Source organism: Capsicum annuum, chromosome 1 (assembly GCF_002878395.1).
Source record: "Capsicum annuum cultivar UCD-10X-F1 chromosome 1, UCD10Xv1.1, whole genome shotgun sequence".
Taxonomy (NCBI): domain Eukaryota; kingdom Viridiplantae; phylum Streptophyta; class Magnoliopsida; order Solanales; family Solanaceae; genus Capsicum; species Capsicum annuum.
Genome location: NC_061111.1, coordinates 105,432,854 through 105,453,025, shown reverse-complemented (window position 1 = coordinate 105,453,025; position 20,172 = coordinate 105,432,854). Strand labels below are relative to the sequence as shown.

Here is a 20,172-nt window from a genome sequence, read left to right as displayed (position 1 = left end):
ACCACTAAGACTCTAGTTCATCCTCGAACTAAATAGTACAAAAACACCTGAATTGGTGAAGAGTTGGGGTAACTACTACGTATGTCGGACTCAACCTCTCAAGTAGCCTCCTTAATAGGATAGTATCTCCACTGAAACTTAACCATAAGAATATCTCTAGAACATAATTGTCTAACACCCTAGCTAAAATGGACTGAATTCTCTACAAAGGTTAACCTCTCATTCAACTAAACTGAGTCCAAGCAAAGCATGTGGGACACATTAGGAATATATCCTTGAACCATAGATACAGGAAAAAATGGATGAACTGCTGAAAAATCTGGGGGTAAGGCCAACTGATAAATAATCTCCCCAACCATTTGTAGAATCTCAAATGGTTTAATATACCTAGGGCTAAGTTTGACCCTCTTCCCAAACATTATCACACCCTTTTTGGGTGATACACGAAGGAAGACTCAATCATCAATTCCAAACTTCAAGGGACGAAGCCTATGGTCTACAAATTCTTTTGCCTACTCTGGGTTGCCCGAAGCCTACTCAATCACCCAAACTCTGTCTAAAGAATGACGTAATAAATTTGTACCATGGGATCTAATCTTTGAAGTCTCAAACCAACCAATAGGAGATCAACAACGCCTATCATAATATGCCTCAAAAGGTGTTATCTCAATACTTGGATTGTAGCTATTATTATAAGAACACTTTGTTAGGGCTAAATAAATCCATAACATAAGCGTGGATCATATCCTCCAAAACCTGAATAGTCCACTCCAACTTACATCAGTCTGAGGTGAAAAGTTCTGCTAAGGTCAACCTGAGTACCCAAGTTTTACTGATACGTTTACCAGAAGCTAAAAGTGAACACTGAGACTCTGTCTAAAATAATAGACACGTACCCTATGAAGATGAACCATCTCACGAACATAGATATAATCCAACCTCTTGGCACAAAAGAAAATATGAATGGGCATGAAATGGGCTGATTTGGTCAACTGATCCATAGTGACCCAAATGTTGTCTTGACCATGAGAAGTATAAGGCAATCCACTCATAAAGTCTATAGTGATCCATTCCTATTTCACTCATTAATAGGTAATCTCTTAAGTAAACCACCCAGTCTCAAATGCCCGTCTTTCACCTAACAACACAAGCAATGAGCTACAAAGTCTGTTATATCTTCTTCATACCACTTTACCAATAATGCTGCTTCAAATTGCGATGCATCTTGGTCACCCTAGATGAATAGAATATTTGAAACAATGCGCCTCTTCCAAAATCAATCTCACCCACCCACCAACTCTCAACATACAAACTCAGCCTCTAACTGTAAAACACCATCGGAATCTAGATATGTCATCTTAGCTTTGCACTTAACACCTTACCTTAAATCACCTTCAAACTGTCACTATCAAACTGGTAAGATCAAATTTACTCCATTAAAGAAGATCTAGCATCAACAAAGGCTAAAACACATCCAGATATTGAAATATCAAGCCTTGCCATTTGGTTAGCTAAATACTGAACCTTTAAGGCTAAAGGCTATTGTTAGGTCAAGAGAGGACCTAAACTCCCCATACTAGTCTACTTCCAGCTCAAGGTATCCACAACTATATTAGTCTTACTCGAATCATAATGAATACTGATGTCATAATCCTTTAAAAACTCAAGCCAATGTTGCTATCTCATATTAAGATATCGCTTATTAAAGAAGTACTGAAGGCTGCGATGATCTGAGAAAATCTTGCGAGGAAATCCATACAAGTAATGACACCAGAACTTCAACACAAATACCACGACTGTCAACTCTAAATCATAGGTAGAGTAATTCTTCTCATAAGGCTTTAATTGACGAAAGGTATAGGCAATCACCTTACCTTCCTGCATCAACACTATACCCAAACTAACACTAGAAGCATAAAAAAATATGATAAAACCCATGCCCTCCTTGGTAAGGTTTAAAATAAGCCAAGGTCAACAACTCTTTGAACTTTTCAAAGCTCTTCTTACACACATCTGACCACTAAAATATAACCTTTTTCTGAGTTAACTTGGTGAAAAAATCTTCGATAGACAAAAAACCCTTTATGACGCACCAATAATAACCAGCCAAACCAATAAAACTCTGAGTCTCGATAAGAGAAGTAGGCCATTATCTCAGAAAAAGAAGGTTGTATTTTAGTGGTCAGATGTATGTAAGAAGATCTTTGGAAAGCTCAGAAGAAGGTTGTATTTGGTTGGCCAATCACGAATTTCCATTATCTTGGCTGTATCAATCATAAAACCATCTTTGGTTACTACATAAGCCAAGAAAAAGAGAGAATCCAACCAAAACTCACACTTTGAAAACATGGCATACAACTTCTCATCATGCAACCTCTAAAATACAATCCTCAATTTTTTCATATAGTCAGCCTCATTCTTAGAATAACCCAAGATATCATCTATAAATACAATAACTAAGAAGTTGAGATACCATCAAAATACCTAATTTATCAACCATATGAACATTGCAGGGGCATTGTTCAACCCAAAATACATGACCAAGAACTCATAATAATCATATTAAGTCCGAAAAGCCACTAATCATATTAAGTCCGAAAAGCCATCTTTAGAATATTCAAAGCTCTAATCTGTAACTAGTGAAACCTGGATCTCAAATTAATCTTGGAAAACACCAAAACACCTTAAAGTTGGTCAAAAAGATCATCAATACAGGGAAGAGGATACTTGTTCTTAACTGTCACTTTTTTCAACTATCTATAATCATTACACATGCATAGAATCATTATTTTTCTTCACGAACAAGGCAGGAGCACCCCAAAGAGATACACTAGGTCTAATGAACCCCCGACTCAATAAATCCTCCAACTGCTCCGTTAATTCTTTTAACTCAGTTGGGGGCATCTAATAGAGAGGGATGGAAATGGGCTTGGTGCCCGGCTCCACAACAATAGCAATATTAATAGCTCAATTTGAAGGCATATGCATATAGAAAACACATCTATAAACTCACGAACAACCCAAATAGAATCCATAGGAGGCGGTGAGGCAACACTTATTATGGAAATAAGTTAAATAAGATAAACACATGCTCTCTACCATACAACTAGTACATAGAAAGGATATAACTCCCTTTGGACCTAAATTAAGAGTGTCCTTCTAAGCTAACCTTGGAACTCTTGAAGTAGCTAAGGTCATGTCTTGACATAACAGTCCAAATAGCATAATAGTGAGATAACTAATCCATAACCAAAATAACATCAAAATCAATCATATCTAGGGATAATAAAGTCTACCCAAGTCTCACAACCGATAAAGGTAACCACACTAGATTGGTACACCCAATCCACCATTAAAGAATCTCCTACGGAGGTAGAAACATAAAGAGGCATAACAAAGGGCTCATATGCAACATCAAAACCATAAACAAAATATGTTGGCATATAGGAGAATATAGACCCAGAGTCAAATGATATGAAAGTAGATATATGGTAAACTGGGATGATTTCTATTATAACTGTATCAGAATCCTCTACCCAAGGTCCCCCAGGTATAGCATAACAGTAACTAGGTCTGTTCCTAGACTAAGCAATCCAACGAACACCACCACAAGCTCCCCTACCTCTACCTCTAGCACTTTTAGCACCACCCCTACTACTTGTGAACTATCTCTTATTACATATATTGAATTAGGTAAAGCTATAGATAATAACCTTGTTGAGTGGGTCCATACAAACGTTGGGGACAATTAATGGCCAACATCATCACATACAAAAGATCCTCTATGGCCTGACTCAATTAGAGGGGCACAGAGAAATAATGATGCGTACCCTAATACAAAGAACTGAATCTAGAACCTCCACTAGTATGACTTGATGCCTGGCTACATAAATCCATAGAACCTGAACCGCCTGATTCTTGTAGAATAGCCTAAACCATCCTAATTGTGATAATCTCAGGAACCTCTACAGGAGAAATCTCTCTATTGAGAGGCGTAACCACTAAAATCACACTGGCAATACACCCTCTTGGTGCCTTTATTAGTATCTTGGGTAATAGTCTTGGTCAACTTGGCATGCCTAATGATATTGTGAAAAAAAAACTCCTAAAACTATCATTTTGGCGGTAGCCAATTGATAAGAACCCTCTAATACTTTCATAAACTTATGGATCCTATTTGACTCAATGGAAATACTGGCAACTGAACACCTGGATGAGCATAGAAGTATGCCCCATACTTAGTAATAGAGATTGCCCAACTCCAAGTGATATAAACCTTTCTGAAAAAGGCCTAAACAAACTAAGACAAGTCATAGAAGGAAGAGCCAAAGGCCTATAACTAGATAAAAACCTCTACCAATCCCTAGCTACATCCATCAACTGATAAGTTGTATAAGCAACTCTATGTGACTAGATGGATTCAAGATTATGTAACTTCTACCAATAGTCAATCAGAAACTCATAGGAATTCTCTCTAATCACTCTACTAAACTTGGGAGGATCCGAATAGATAAACCTCTAAACCTTTTTTGATCAGTAGAAGACATCCTTGTACCCAAAGCAACTGGAGGAATAGTAAGTCTGACGGGTACAGAATCCACATGTGTATCATAAGTGATAGTTATACCCTTGAAGTAGGAATACCATAATCAGGTGTTGGTATAAATGGTGGAACACCACTTGAAGTCTAAGAAATACCAAGTACACTAGACACTAAAGGCAAATTAATAAATCTCAAAACACTAGGTATCGACTGAATTTTATGGAACCTGAACTAGGCCCGTACCCCTTGTATGATAATCATATCTAGTATACATAACCTCAGGATGGGGAAAGTCCTTCCTAGAACATCCTCTGGATGGGAAGCACCTCATGCCTATCCTCTATCTTTAGGTCAACCATGGCACCGACCTCATCCTCTAAAAAGGGCTCCCATATCAGGTGCTGATGCAGTATCCCTAGCATCCCTAGACCTAGTCCACACTATTTGTGCAGAAAAGAATGAAAAACAAGTTTAGAAAGTTGGATAAACAACTCACACAAGAAGGAATCAAATTAGAGAAGTTTTTTCTAAATATATCTTATAGCCTCTCGTAGATAGATAACGTCTATATACCAATCCATAAGACTCTACTAGACATCCTACCTTTATACTTATGAGACCATTGAACCAAGTATTCTAATACCAATTTATCATGACTTACAGGTTGAGGTCATGGTGGCACTTACTGTGGCCCAGCCTTGATAAACAAGTCAATCATCCAACAAGTAAAGATTGTTCAAAATGATAACAAAATAAGACAAAATGAGACTGCTAGAATGAATTCAGGTCAGTACATAAGTATGTTTAGTGGAAGTCTAAACAAAATATATTACAATCCCAACATCTGGTGTCATAAGTGAGAATATCTAGTAAATACATCCAAAATACCAAAAAAACAATAGTCTATCTCCAAAACTAAATAATGACAATAGAAAAAGATAGAAGAAGGTCTAGAGTCGACTTTGAAATCTTAGAGTAAGCCAGTACCTCAAATCACCAACTCACCAACACGAAATCAACCCCTATGAGTCATACTTGTTCTAGGATCTATACCAAACGGCCACGGTAGGAGTTAGTACAATCCACTTGTACTCAGTAGGTCATAGAGCGACTGAGCAAAATAAAAAATAAGATAAAGAGAATACTATGAGCACACAAACTGTAAGTAGAAAAGTTCTCAAATGACAGCTTACACTATCTCCACTAATAGCTCTAATATATATATACATACATATATATAAACATCAAAAGAGAAACATACACGAAAATTTAGATAAAAGCTAATTACATGTCAAGTAACTCGTAAAAATAATACATGATATGCAAATATAATACAATGCAATAAATGATGAAGTGAATAATTGAAAGTCATCGCATGACATTCTATATACACTTATTAAGCCTCAATTATGCCAAAATAGGACCCACGGAGGGTTCTCAACCTATATAATATCTTAAATTTTCATCAATCTCATGTCTAATTCTACCCGACTAGCATATCCCTCGATCTAGGCTTTTTCAAAAGTGTCTCATTTTCTTTCAAAAATTAATGTTCCTCAAAGGTACCAATATCTCATAAATATGTATGTATGCAATGAGGATATAATACTTACGATTAAGTCAATATGAAGATATAAAATCATTCAATATGTTAATAATTTATGATATCAATTCTAGTTGGGAACCATTGGAATCAATATGCATGTAAGACATCATTAATATCATATCAACCCATAACTCATGCATTTCTATCATGATAAAGGCAAACAATGTTAAATAAGACCTATAATATCTATTCAAGCCTTATTCGGACATTTCATTAAGAAATAAGACATTCAAATACACAAATAAGGCCAATGTTGTCAAATAAATTCCCCCACATGGGCAATAAACAACATATAATTTTGTAAGTTAACAACAACAGAGTATAATCTCCCACACGGACATCATGCAATGTATAAAATAACTTCTAAAATAATCTCATAGTTTTTTTTTCCAAACCATAGCATGTTTTACTTATTCTTTAACTACCCAACCTAGTATGGAGAAAGTTAAGGGATAATCTACCTTGAAACATCACAATCCAAGCCTAAAGTCCTTTAATACTACATTTCCCCTTCTCGAATGACCTTGGGATCAACTACAACAATCAAACATAACATCTACATGTTAAAAGAGAGTCAATGATATCCAAATTGCCCATATTTAAGGCCTAGTCCAAAATATATTTGAAAAACGAGTACAAAAATAAAAGGGATAAAGCCAAAATTTTATTTTAGAAATACATTTCCCAAGGTTAAAAGAAATCTGCAGTTGAAAACCCATGCAAAAATGAATTAAAACATGGTCCAAATAAAAAAAATCATTTAAGCTTTTTTTGAGAAAATCCTCAAAAATCTCATGTTAAAATCAAGATTAAAGAGTGTTTTGATAATATAATTCAATGTAAAGTAATGAATTTAAGTTTTTGGAGCATACCCAAGTTTAAATAATGATGAAACCCTAATAACTTCCCAAACTTGAAGCTCAAAGTCTAAAAATGGTGAAAATTTGTGAAATGGGGTTTATAACTGCTTAAGTGATGTCTGGCCACCAAAACGACAATCGCTTAAGAGGCTACACCAGATATCAACACGTGGTTATTTTAATGCAAGCCAGCATTGCTCCGAACAGACTCTTGAGATTTGATTGGGACCCTACAAAAATAAATTATACATTTTAATAAGCTAATTTTGACATTCCGAACTCAATAGAGACATCGAATTTTCTAAGAAAAATCATTTTCAACAATTTAACTCCCAAAACTCCTTTAAGACATATTTCACTAATATTTCAAATCGAGGGTCGAATGCAAACTAAAGGCTTTGAATTCAAAGCAACTTTTCTGCTAACCCAAATTTGATATTTTAAATCTAATAGAACTGTCCAAATTGTCATCCAGCACTCAAAACATCAAATGTTGGTCAAAATCAACTATAGAACTTTTAAAGCTCCTAAACACCTCAAACTCTCCCAAAACTCTTCCAAAGGCGTTGGGAATTGTGCTTACTATTCTCACACCTCAAATCAACATATAGCACCTACGGGGTAGGAAAAATTGGTCAAATCATATAAAAAACAAGATATCACACTTCAGGTCATTACATTTTCTTTTGAAACATACAAGTGGCTAGAAGATCGGCATACCTTGATGTCCCGCTAAGTTAGATAAGAGTTGTACCAATTGTTTTAACGATATTCAACAAGTTCGATCTACATATATGAACTCATAACTATCAACAAAATCTCACAACGATACTAATTTAGGCTATAATAGAGTGTTTTACACTTTGGATTAAAATCCCATAACCATGTGATCTCTTGGTTGATCACGTTAATAATTCCAACAATGGTGCTAATATATTTATTTGAGCCATATGGGTCAACTATTTAAAATTCATAGGCACAAAGCATCGTCTCTTGGCCAACTTATATTCTTTATTAATATTAACCTAGGGTTTTGCATTATGGTAATTCCAAGTACCAACAAAATGAAACAACATTTGAACAAGCACAAATACTCATTAATAACCCATATCTATTACTCTCAGGTATAGAAATTACCTCCATCAAGAAACCCACCTCCCTCCCAAAAAAATCAATTTTAGGAATTTTGGAGGATTTCTTGATGTACTTGGAGAACCTATGCAATTCAAGAAAATGATATATAATGATATTACTATGAGTATTAGATAACTCCAACACACACAATTTAATAGACAAAACTTACCTTGAACGGGATGAGATTTGATAAAGGATTTCAAAGAAAATGAGAGCTAATTATAGTTTGAACCCTTACCTACTGCTTTCTTTCTTTTTGGGCTGAAGGAGTAGCTTATTTAGCAACTTTACTCTCATGCTCATGGACCCACTTAGTGGAAAACATTTAGTCATTCCTTTTTTTTAGCCCCCAAAAGAATGCACCTAGGACTAGTGTGTAAGAAATTAATTATTTGGCTACACTACCTGTAGCTAATTTATTATATAACTATCAAATGTATAAGAAAATATTTTCAAATATTCGTTTGTGAACTTCAAGCGTTAAACTTGAATTAAAATTTCAGGAATGCTACATCATCGATAGCAAATCCATCCTTATTTGAGCTAAGAAAAATAGTTCTTCAAGCCTCGGAGCAACTACATCTCAAGTCACGTAAATCTCTCGCCAGGTGCTATATATTCATCTCTATTAGAACAAACTTTCAAGCTTAAATTATTCCTTAGCTTGTATCTTGGACAAATTTGTTTGTATCTCTCTGGTTTCAATATTTAGTTAAATCTGATTGTTTATTCCTCTACAAATGGTTGAACCTTGATTGACGTTAGCACCACCTTCATATTCGTTTAAACGGTCGATTTTAACTCATATATTGGCAATTAGACTAAAATGAAGACACTCTTGATAGGATTAAACATTTGTGGATCTGAGCATCTGTGTAGCTGTAGCTTAACCTTATATTATTTGCTTAAACTCCCTCTATAATTAGCTCATGAGTTCTTGAGAGTTGAGAGTACTGTGTGCATGCTTTACTGCTCCTTATCTCAATCTGGAGCATATTCCTTGGTCTCTTTATCCTCATGTGTACTGTTTGTTGCTTATCTAAGATTGTGGTGCTCTTTGCTATCCTTGGTAATGCTGTAAATATATTAAAATACTGCATTCCTGCAAAACTAAAACACCAGTTAACTAAAAAATCTGCAAGGGAGTTGTCTCTGCTTTAAGTGTGTTGGATTTGTATGTGGCCTCCTTCAGTTAGAGCCTTTATCATCCTAATCACTATCACTGTATTCCAAGGGCTATCCCATTATCCCTCAATAATTTTGGTAAGGTCAAGTGAATCTGTCTCCACTACGAAGGGCAGGAAATCATTACTCATACAGTATTTACATCCTTTCTTCAAAGCAACAGCATCTTCCAAGATACTGATAGTGTCAGTTATTTGCCTGCAAGATGTATATTGAAGGTCCCCTTTCTTATTCCTAATACAATATGCAATAGTACTGGTCCTAGGATTGCTCCTTGATGCCCCATATGAATTGTATTTGTACCACCCTTGCCTAGGCGTCTTTCCTATTACCAAAGTAGTTCTGACCTGAGGTTTGTTGCTCTGTATAAAATCCACTAGTGATGGCCAGTTGATTGGAATCTCCTTCAACCAAGGATATATAAGTTGAGTTAAAAAAATGCAGATTTAGGTTTTTCTCATGTATAACCTAAAACCAATACAACTCCTCCATGATTTATTTTGTTTCTCCTTTTCCATAAATGCCAATACACTAATCCTGGAACTACTTGAACAATGGACTTCAATCTATTAGATACCTCAGTGTTCTACCACTTTGTAAAAGTCTGGTGACATGAATGAAAGGTCCCTCTGCTCCTACACTTAATGCATAATAATTCCATACCTTTGCTGCAAAGTCACTTGATATGGAAAGATGATGCGCTATTTCTAGATGTAGCGAAAAACATCTACATTTGAAAACCAAATTGATACCACACTTCTGAAATATGTCATCTGTTGGAATCTTAAATTTCCACAGTTTCCAAAGATAATTTTAAACGGGACACCCTTAAATAAAAAATTCTTCCAGTATTCTGTAACTTCATTCTTGTGTCTGGGAAAGTGTTAAGCACTAGCAACAGTAAATTTTCCACTTGTGGTTGGTATCCACCAAGGCATGTCACAAAGAGAGGCTCCACTACTAATGGTGATGTTAACCACAACATGTTGCACTATTTCTTCTAACAATATCTCTTACATCTTCTACACTTCCCATCTATCTGCTGTCATTAGAGTTTTAATATCCCCAACATCTTCTTTAATCATAAAATCAGCATCCACCACATGGTATAATGTCTCCAATCTGGTCCAGTTGTCAAGCTAAATGTTAGAAGAGCCAACAGTTGGATCCCGTCATATTTCTTATTTCAATATTGTCCGTAGCTTACAACATTTTCTTCAGATTTGTGAACCACCCTTCTGCTTGTACCTGTTAGGCAATAGTATAATTGTTTTGACAGAATATTCTCTTTTCTAGAATAGGATTTTATTACTGAGTGTGTGGTTATAACAATATATTTTCTTTCCTAGAATAGAACTCTAACCTACAGTTGTATATTTATAAGTATTTCATTATGTATTATGGAATTAGACAAGTTGCTATTCAAAAAATCTTGGTTTCTCTTGTTTCTCTGTCTCTCGTTTCTCTGTCATGGTATCAAGAGCCACAATCTATTATTTTTTTCTTTTTCCGTGCTTTCTGTATTCTTTGCACAGGTACTTTGCTACCTTCTTAAGTTCCTTTTGTTCTCTCTGTTATTTTCCCCCCTCTTTTGTAATCAATCGATCAATGGATTCACAATCCTCTTCGCACAATTTGCTCTCCACAAAATTGGATGTTTCCAATTTTGCTCTTTGGGAATTCCACTTTGGAATCTTTATTCAAGGCAAGGGTCTTTTTGGGTTGTTAGATAGATCTGCTCGTCCACCAACAGATGCCAAAGAGTTGGATCTTTGGAAATTGAATAATGCAAAGGTAATCGCTTGGATGTTGAATTCGGTACATGCTGATATTGCTATGGGTCTTAGACCTTTCAGTTTGGCTTATGAGATATGGACCCACCTCCGTACAATCTACCAACAAAGCAACCTTGCACGAGAGTTTGAATTGGAACGCAACATTGCAGAATACACACAGGGGGACAAGAATGTTCGCTCCTTTTATGCTGGCTTGCAGTTGCTCTGGCCAGAACAAGATCAAATTCTTGGAAAAAAAATATTTCTAAGGCAGGGCTCAAGGAGGTGTTGGAAAAACGAAAGAAGATAAGGGTGGTGCAATTCTTAATGAAACTCAGTCCTAAATTCGAGCCGATTCATGGTAGTTTGTTGAACAGGGAAGTCACACTTGCTCTTAACATTGTGTTGGCAGCCTTCTTGCATGAAGAGACAAGACTTGGAACTCAGGCTGCTATGGAGTCTACACCATTACCTTCTGTTGCATTACTTGCAGGAAAATAAAAAATTATTGCTTTAACAGGAAATACTAAGAGAAGTGTCCAATGCTATGAATGCCAAGACTTTGGTCATATCACAGCCAATTGTCCTAAGAAGAAAAACATTTGTACTTATTGCAAAATTACTATCCATTATATTTCAGATTGTCATCATCGCCCCAAATCGTTCACGAACTGCTCACCAAGCTTGCCAGACAAATGTCACTACATCATCTGGTTCCTTCCCTGTTGGTTACGATCTTGAAAAACTAATTCGAGATTATATTGTAGCTGCTCTTCCCGAAGCCATCTCAAGTGCACTCTCGGTATCCTCTTCAGGTACAAGTAATTAAATTAAATGTACCTGGCATCTAGATTCAGGGGCTTCCAATCATATGACAGGTGATTTGTCCCAATTCTCATCATTGTCTAGTGGTATTTCTAAACATGTTATTCATACAACAAACGGGCACACATTACCTGCGTTGGGTATTGGTTTTGTTGGAAATCTTTCTAATGTTCTTTATGTTCCAAATTTAAAGGCTAATTTTGTTTAAGTTGGTCAACTAGTTAAACAAAATTGTGTTGCCAAATTCTCACCCAATGGTTGTGTTGTTCAGAATCTGAAAATAGAGATGAACATGGCCACTGGGCGTAGATTTGGCAGAATATTCCTACTAAAGTCGGTTCACCGTCACTTGCATCATTGTTTTCTTTTAGTTTCTACAACGGATGTTACTCGTTTGAATAAATTGCTTACTCTTTGGCATAATAGGATGGGCCATCCTCACTCTTCTCAACTTCATCACATGCTTAAATCATGTGTTCCTACAGCATATCACATCCATTCCAGTCTTCTTTTGCATGTACAAATTGTGCCAGTTCAAAAAGTCACAAGCTTCCTTTTCCATCCAGTTCATCTGCTTATGAAAATCCATTTGATTTAGTGTATAGTGATGTTTGGGGTCCTTCTCCTATTTTTTCAAGGATGGGATACAAGTACTTTGAGTTATTTATTGATCATGTATCCAAATAAACCTGAGTGTTTTTTATTAGAAATAAATCTGAGGTTCCGACTCTTATTATGAATTTTGTTAAGTATGTTCGTACACAATTTCATAAAACTATAAAAATATTCTGTTTTTATTTAGGAGGAGAGTACACTAAGACTAATCTTGTTGATTTTTTCAAAAACAAAGGAATTATTGCCCAATGCTCTTGTCCTCATACTCTGGAACAAAATAGGGTCGTAGAAAGAAAGAATCGACATATTTTAGAAACTACATTGGCTTTGTTGAGTACATCAAATATGCCAAAAGTTTTTGGCCCGAAGCAGTACATACTTATGTATATTTGATCAATAGACAAACTTCCCCAGTCATTGGAAATGAGACACCTTACTTCAAATTATTTCATAGTAAGCCTGATTATTCTCACTTGTGGGTTTTTGGTTGTGTTTGCTATGTACATCTTCCAGTACATGAACGACATAAGGTTTCGGCAAAGGCAATACAATGTATTTTTGTGGGATACGGTGACACACAAAAAGGGTATCTCTGTTATGATACATCTCTCGCCATCTTCGAATATGTAGACATATTATTTTCTTTGAGGACCAATTTTCTTGAAAACACAATGCTAAATATGCTTCAAAATCTCTCTCTTTTCTGTACAAGTTTGATAACGATATGGTAGCTACTGACCCTCATCTTGAGTCTTTGAAACAACCCGTGGACCATGATAATGGTAATCTCCAGCCTTCATCTCCTTCAAGTACTGATCCTCCGCTTGAATCTCCAGAACAACCCATGAATAATGGTAATAAATCTCTCCAACCTTTATATTTTTCTGGTATTGACTCTATATCGTCATTCTCATCTTCAGAAGAGGGATCCTCTCATTCATATCGGTCTAGTAAAACAAATTGCCATGCTCTCGAACGACTTGGCTACTGTCCAGGGAAATTTGGTAAGTCCTATGCCTTGCATACCACACCACATTCTGGTGAGGTTCCTACATCTTACTCCCAGGCTTCTACACAAACCTTCTGGAAAAAGGCAATATCAGACGAGCTTTGTGCACTGAATAAAAATTCAACTTGGGATTTTGTTGATAAACCAACGGATGGAGTTCTTAGAAGTAAGTGGGTGTATTCTATTAAAATGATGCAGATGATACAATTGATCGCTATAAAGATCGATTGGTTGCTCAAGGGTACAAACAAGAGTATGGGGTGGATTATGAGGAGACTTTTGCACCTGTTGCTAAGATGACAATGGTACGAACATTATTGTCCTTGGCTTCAATTAAAGGCTGGACTTTACATTAGTTGGATGTGAAAAATGTGTTTCTTCACGATAATCTAGAAGAAGTTGTGTTTATGAAACCACCACTTGGGTATCTTCTGCCAAGACCAAATATAGTTTGTTGTCTTCGAAAATCTCTTTATGGCGTAAAATAGGCTCCCAGATCTTGGTTTGACAAATTTTGATCCACGATTCAAAACGCAGGCTTCTCTCAAAGTTCTTCAGATTATTTCTTATTTCTTCATACTTCTCCGATAGGTATCACAGTACTTCTCATCTATGTTGATGATGTCATTATCATCAGAAATGATCAAGAGAATATTACTAAGTTAAAAGAATTCTTTCATACCTTATTTAAGATGAAGGACTTGGGACGATTGATATACGTTCTTGGGCTTGAGGTTCTATACTTACCTACTGGGATAATGCTTACACAACAAAAGTATGCTAGTGATCTTGTTGCTATGGCTGGTCTTACTAATGACAAGGTTGTATATACCCCAATGAATATTAATACGAAATATAAGGAGGCTGATGGCAAACCATTCAGTGATCCCACATTGTATTGGCAGTTGGTGGGATCATTAGTTTATCTCACTATGACAAGGCTGGACATCTCATATGCGGTACGAGTTCTAAGTCAATTTGTAGCTAATCCTTACCATATACATCACACTGCATTACTTCATATCATTCGGTATGTCTGTGGTTCTTGAATCAAGGTTTTCTCTTCCGTTCAGATTTACCTACAAATCTTAAAGGATATACTAATGCAGACTAGGTTGGTTGTCTCGATTCTCGTCGTTTCGTTACTGGTTGGTGCATGTTTCTAGGAACATCCTTGATATCTTGGAAATATAAGAAACAATCTTGTACGTCTAAATCATCTACGGAGGCCAAGTATCGGGGTATGTCGGCAGCAAGTTCGGAAATTATTTGGCTACGACGTCTATTATCTGAGCTTGGTGTTGCTATTATATTTCCTTCAGTGTTACATGCCGATAACACTAGTGCGATTAAATAGCCACAAATCCTATGCAACATGAAAACATAAAGCATATAGAGGTGGACTGTCATTACATTCAGGAACTAGTTACTGAACGTCTTATCACTCTACAACACATTTTTTCTCATGACCACCTTGCCGATTTGTTTACAAAGGATATGACACGCTTACGACATAGCTATCTTAGCTTCAAATTGCTACTGTGTGATCACCGGTATCAATTTGAGGGGGGATGTTAGGCAATAGTATAATTGTTTTGACAGAATATTCTCTTTCCTAGAATAGGATTTTATTTTTGATTATGTAGTTATAACAATATATATTCTTTCCTAGAATAGAAATCTAACCTACAGTTGTGTAGCTATAAGTATTACATTATGAATTATGAATTAGACAAGTTGCTATTCAGAAAATCTTGGTTTCTCTTGTTTCTCTGTCTCTTGTTTCCCTATCAGTACCATTGTTTGAATAAGTTTTTACAATACTTATTCCACATATAATATGTCCATAGGGATCTTGTAGTTCTTAAAATCCACCACAATTTTGCAAACATAGCCTTGGCAATGTTAAAAGGATCTTTTTAAAGCCCACTCCCCCTTCCTTATTTAGGAAGCACATCTTATCCCACGCCAGCCAGTGTTTAATCTTCCCTTCTTTTTTGGTACTCCATAAAAATTTATTAAAAATCTTATAAAGCTCATAAATAATGAACTTTAGAGGTACCAAAATAGATAACAGATATAGTGGAATGCTTTGTAGCACACTGTTTACCAGCAACTTTTCCTTCAAAAAAGAGCAATTTTCCTTCCAGTGCGATAATCTACCCTTTTCCTTCATAATTAGATTATTATAATAGGATTTTCTCTTCCTAGCATGTATTACAAGATGACCTAAATACTGAAAAGGGGACTGACCTTAGTTGAATCCTCTAAAGTTTTGCACTTATTCATTAGTCTAGCTGCCATATTTTTGTACATGTAAAAAAGAACTCTTATTAGCATTGATTCTACTGAGAAATTCTTTGATGCTCCTTTAAAACATTCATAACAATCTATAAAGAAGCTATGTAGGGAGATACAAAGATGATAATATCATCATCATAGGCTAAATGATTTAGGTCCCTACTCCACTTAGGCAACCCATATCCCTTGTACAACCCATCTTCATCTTAAAAATTCAAAGCCCTAGACAAAACCTCAACTGTAATAATGCAAAGGGCGGGTGACAATGGTTCACCTTACTTCAAGTACCTAGTAGAATGAAAAAATTATGTGCTTGGCCATTTATAATGATAGAATACCAACTTTTTTGCAATTAATCTCCATATCTAATCAATAAAGATCTCTAAAAAGGTCATTTTCCTTAGTACATTGGTCTTGAATAACCATGAGACCCTATCATAAGCCATAGACATGTCGAGCTCTATTACAACATTAGTTGGTTTCCTCTAAATCTGATATCAATGACAATTTATTAAGTAAGCAGTACGTTTTCTACTATGCTCCTTCTTTTGATAAAACGTGACCGATTACTATAAATTAACTTTGATAATAAAGTTTTCGATCTATCATGCAACACCTTGGAAATTACTTTATTAATAAAGTTGCTAAGGCTAATGGGCCTAAGATCTATAAATCTCTCCACCACCTCTTTCTTTGGTATCAACAAGTTAATATGTGTAACACTTTCAGGAAGTTTATAACCTTTAAAGTATTCCATCACTATGTTAAAAACATCTGATCCTACTACTTCCTAACAATGTTGATAGAAGAGACCTGAGAAACCATCTGGACCACATGCACTCCCACCATTTAAACTAAAGACTACCTTCCTGATTTCTTCCAGAGTTAGAACTATGCAGAATTTATCATTTTTATCCTCTTTGACTAATTTTGGCAACTAATGTAGGATGTCAAAATTGGAACATTCTTTCTCTTGTGAGATCCAACTTTGAAAACACTTCATAGCTTCAACATTTACTAATTTAAAACTTTCAAGTCATTCACTGCTAGTATCTTTGATTCTGTGCAGTTGAAGTTTTTTTCTCCTGCCTTTCACAAGACTATAAAAAATCTTATATTTCTATCTTCTTCCCAAAACCAAGTTATTTCGCTTTGTCTCCAGAATTGTCCCTCAAAGTGCAAGTATTTTTTCACCTTTTCCTGAGCCTGCTACATTACCATTCTATTTTGATTTTATGACTGATGCGATGGAGTGGATATTAGATCCCCATATTTAATTCATGATGTACTCAACTTTGATTTGAGTAATAATTGATCAAAATGACTTTTTCCAAAAAAAAGAAAGTATTTTATATCTTTTAAATATTATATTTAAATTTGAAATATTTACTGCAAAAATTATTCCCAAATACAACTCCAACTCTAACTTTGAAAATTTCAAAAAAAGTACACTTTTTAAAAATTTTAATGGCCAAATGTATACTTAAATATGCTTAAATATAAAGTAATGAAGTAAGTTTAACCATAAATTATAACTAAGTACATGAGATATATGTTAGTCGTACTGAACGACGATACTCTAATCTAGACTTATTCTATTTCAGTTGTTCAAAGTTCTACCAATTCGGCGAATCACTAGAGAATAATCAAAGAAAATCAAGCTCATCAGCAATGGAAGATGGTGTAATGATCCTTCAGGTTATTTTTCATTTTTCCACACTTTTTTATCATTTAGTGCTTACCTAAAGCTACAAGACATTTGGGACTTGTTGGAGCTGACAGTTCAGTTATTGGGTAGTTCATTTGATTTTTAGAGTTAATTTCCTATTTTAAAGTCTTCATTGGTAAGGATTACCTATCGGGTGTAACATTGAGGTTAATGACCTTGTATGCCAATTCTAATAGTTCCATTAGCTCTGAAATGTCAATTTTAGGCTAAAGAGATCTTTGGTTTGGGTCCCAAGGCTTCGAATTCATTTTGAGTTATTGTACAAATTTGGTAGAAGTGGTCCTTGGGTGTGGGCCCATATTCCATCAAAGTAACTCTGGATGAAAATTTTGATGGAGTAATTAAGTCTGGAATATCAAATTTGATATGGTAGCATAGTTTATTTGCATTCACGAGATTTCAAAAAAATTCTGAGGGGTCGGTGAAAACTTGAAAAACTCCAAGTTTAGTTGGTATGTGGACTCAGCTGGTTCAACTGCTTAAGAAGACCTTTGGTTGCTTAAGTGGTGGTCACTTTAGAGACCAAGGATGGTCCCTCCTGAGTCTCTTTAGAGAAGGCTCGATCTCTAAAGAGGTTGCTGCTTAAGCAACATATGGTCTGCTTTATCAAAGGCAGACTCATGCCAGGGATCGCTTTAGTGGTCCTATATCTCTTTAGCAGTGACTACTTAAGTGGTTAAGTGACTGCTTAAGTGTCACCTAGAAGGGAATTTATTTTACTCGTTCACACATATATCAAGTCCTAAGACCATTAAATCCCTAAAGAATGTGGAAAATTCAGAGATTGATCCTTGGGTAAGCGTGAGCTAGGAATAGTCATTTTCTCGTAATCCTTGTAAGTATCCATCTAATTCTTGGTTTAATATTTTGATTTAATTATAAATCTGTAGCTTCTTTATGAGTTGATTTTAGTATCATTCCAGCTTAAAATTTACTCATTCTTGAGGGTAAATGATCCTTGAGCCTAGAGGACGTGTTGACGGATTCCAAAGTGTGATTCCACAAGTGGGAGCCACATGCTCAATTTTGGACCCATAGAATAAATTCAATATAGATATCATTTTTCTTGTATTAATATGTAAATCACCATTTTGTTAGTGCGACATCATGCGGAGGCTTCTCAGAAGGGGAAATCTTTAATTTAGTGGACTTTATCGGGCTTTTTTCAACATCCAGGTAGGTTAGGCTTCCTTTCTCTTAAATTAAGCTTAATTATTGTATTGAAATAATATTATGTTAGTTTTGGATTAGGAATTACTACTTGGTGGTGTATTTAGTGAATATAGACTATTTCGCTAGTTAGCGAACCGTAATTGTAACTCCCCAAATTTTGAACCCCGGATGCTACATGGTGCTTATAATCCCAAAGAACCACAAGCTAACCCATGATTGGTACCTGCTACAATAAATGAATAATAATACTGTATAATGTGGAAATTTGGTGGATACTTGCCATACGGTTCACAACTGAAATACAACTGTGTAAGGTATAATAATACCAAAACTAAAACAACTATCTGAAAATACTCTAGTCCAGAAAGGCTCTAATTTGTCTGAACTATGGAGTTGATGGGACAATCCCCCAACTAACTCCATCTACTGAAAAAGTAAATCTAATGCAATAATAAAATAAGGAACATCCTCGAATGATGAGGACTCACCGCTAGGTCTACTGTTGCTGGCTAAATCTGCTAAGGGTGCTCGAGAGCCCGTGCGCCTGAACCTATGGTATAAGACACCATAGCACAAGAAAAAAGTATGTGCCAGTACATAGGAATGTATTGGTATGCTAGATGAGGTAAGGTTAAATACAAGGGTTCATATGCATGAATAATAACTAACTGAATGATATGTAAAATCTGGATTAGCATACATAGAGGATCTGTAACTACTGAACATACTGCCATACTGTGAAAATACTGGAACTGAATCTGATAACTGATAATCTAAGATCATTGATAATCTGTATTACTGATAATTGAGTCTACTAGTACTGGATTACTGATGACTGCTGTGGGGTCGATCCTATCTAACGGGTGACCCTTGAGATCAGGACTCTCTAGCGGGTGATCTCTGAATCTGCTGATACTGATATTGATTGACTGTATCTAACAGTCTTGAATCTGTAAAACTATCTAAGTTTTTTACTGATCTGAGTGACTGTATCTTACAGTTTTGAGTTTTAAAATTCTGAATTGAGTTCTATTCTGAAGACTGAGACTAAAACTAAAACTGTGGGAAGTAATCATCTAATTACATGCCCTGAATCAGAACTAGTAGGGTCCAACCTGTAACCCCAACTGGAAATGTGTCAGTACCATGCCATGGGTAAAGACACTATTGTGGTCAAGCCTATCTGATGGGTGACCCTGAACAAAAAGTCAAGCTTAATCTGACGGTGACCCCTGGGAGGTAGCCAAGCCTTAATCTGACGGGTGACTCCTCATCCTGCATTGGCTACGCTGTTCTGGAGTACAAGGACTCCTACTAACGACTCTGTCTAACTAACGGGGAAGCCGTCATCCCTGCTCACGCTCGGTGCTAAATCCCACTCCCGACTAAATAGAGACTAAACTGATTCTTAAACTAT

At 35.8% G+C, this 20,172-nt stretch overlaps 1 long non-coding RNA gene across 1 annotated transcript; it reads right to left on the bottom strand.

The window, feature by feature from the left end:
• Positions 1–6,637: 6,637 nt before the first annotated feature.
• LOC124895978 lies at positions 6,638–8,386 on the bottom strand. Its single transcript, XR_007052280.1, has 3 exons — positions 8,313–8,386; positions 7,022–7,239; positions 6,638–6,683 (listed from the first exon to the last, which is right to left on the bottom strand). It is a non-coding gene; the product is annotated as an uncharacterized LOC124895978 (long non-coding RNA).
• Between the last annotated feature and the right edge of the window lie 11,786 nt (positions 8,387–20,172).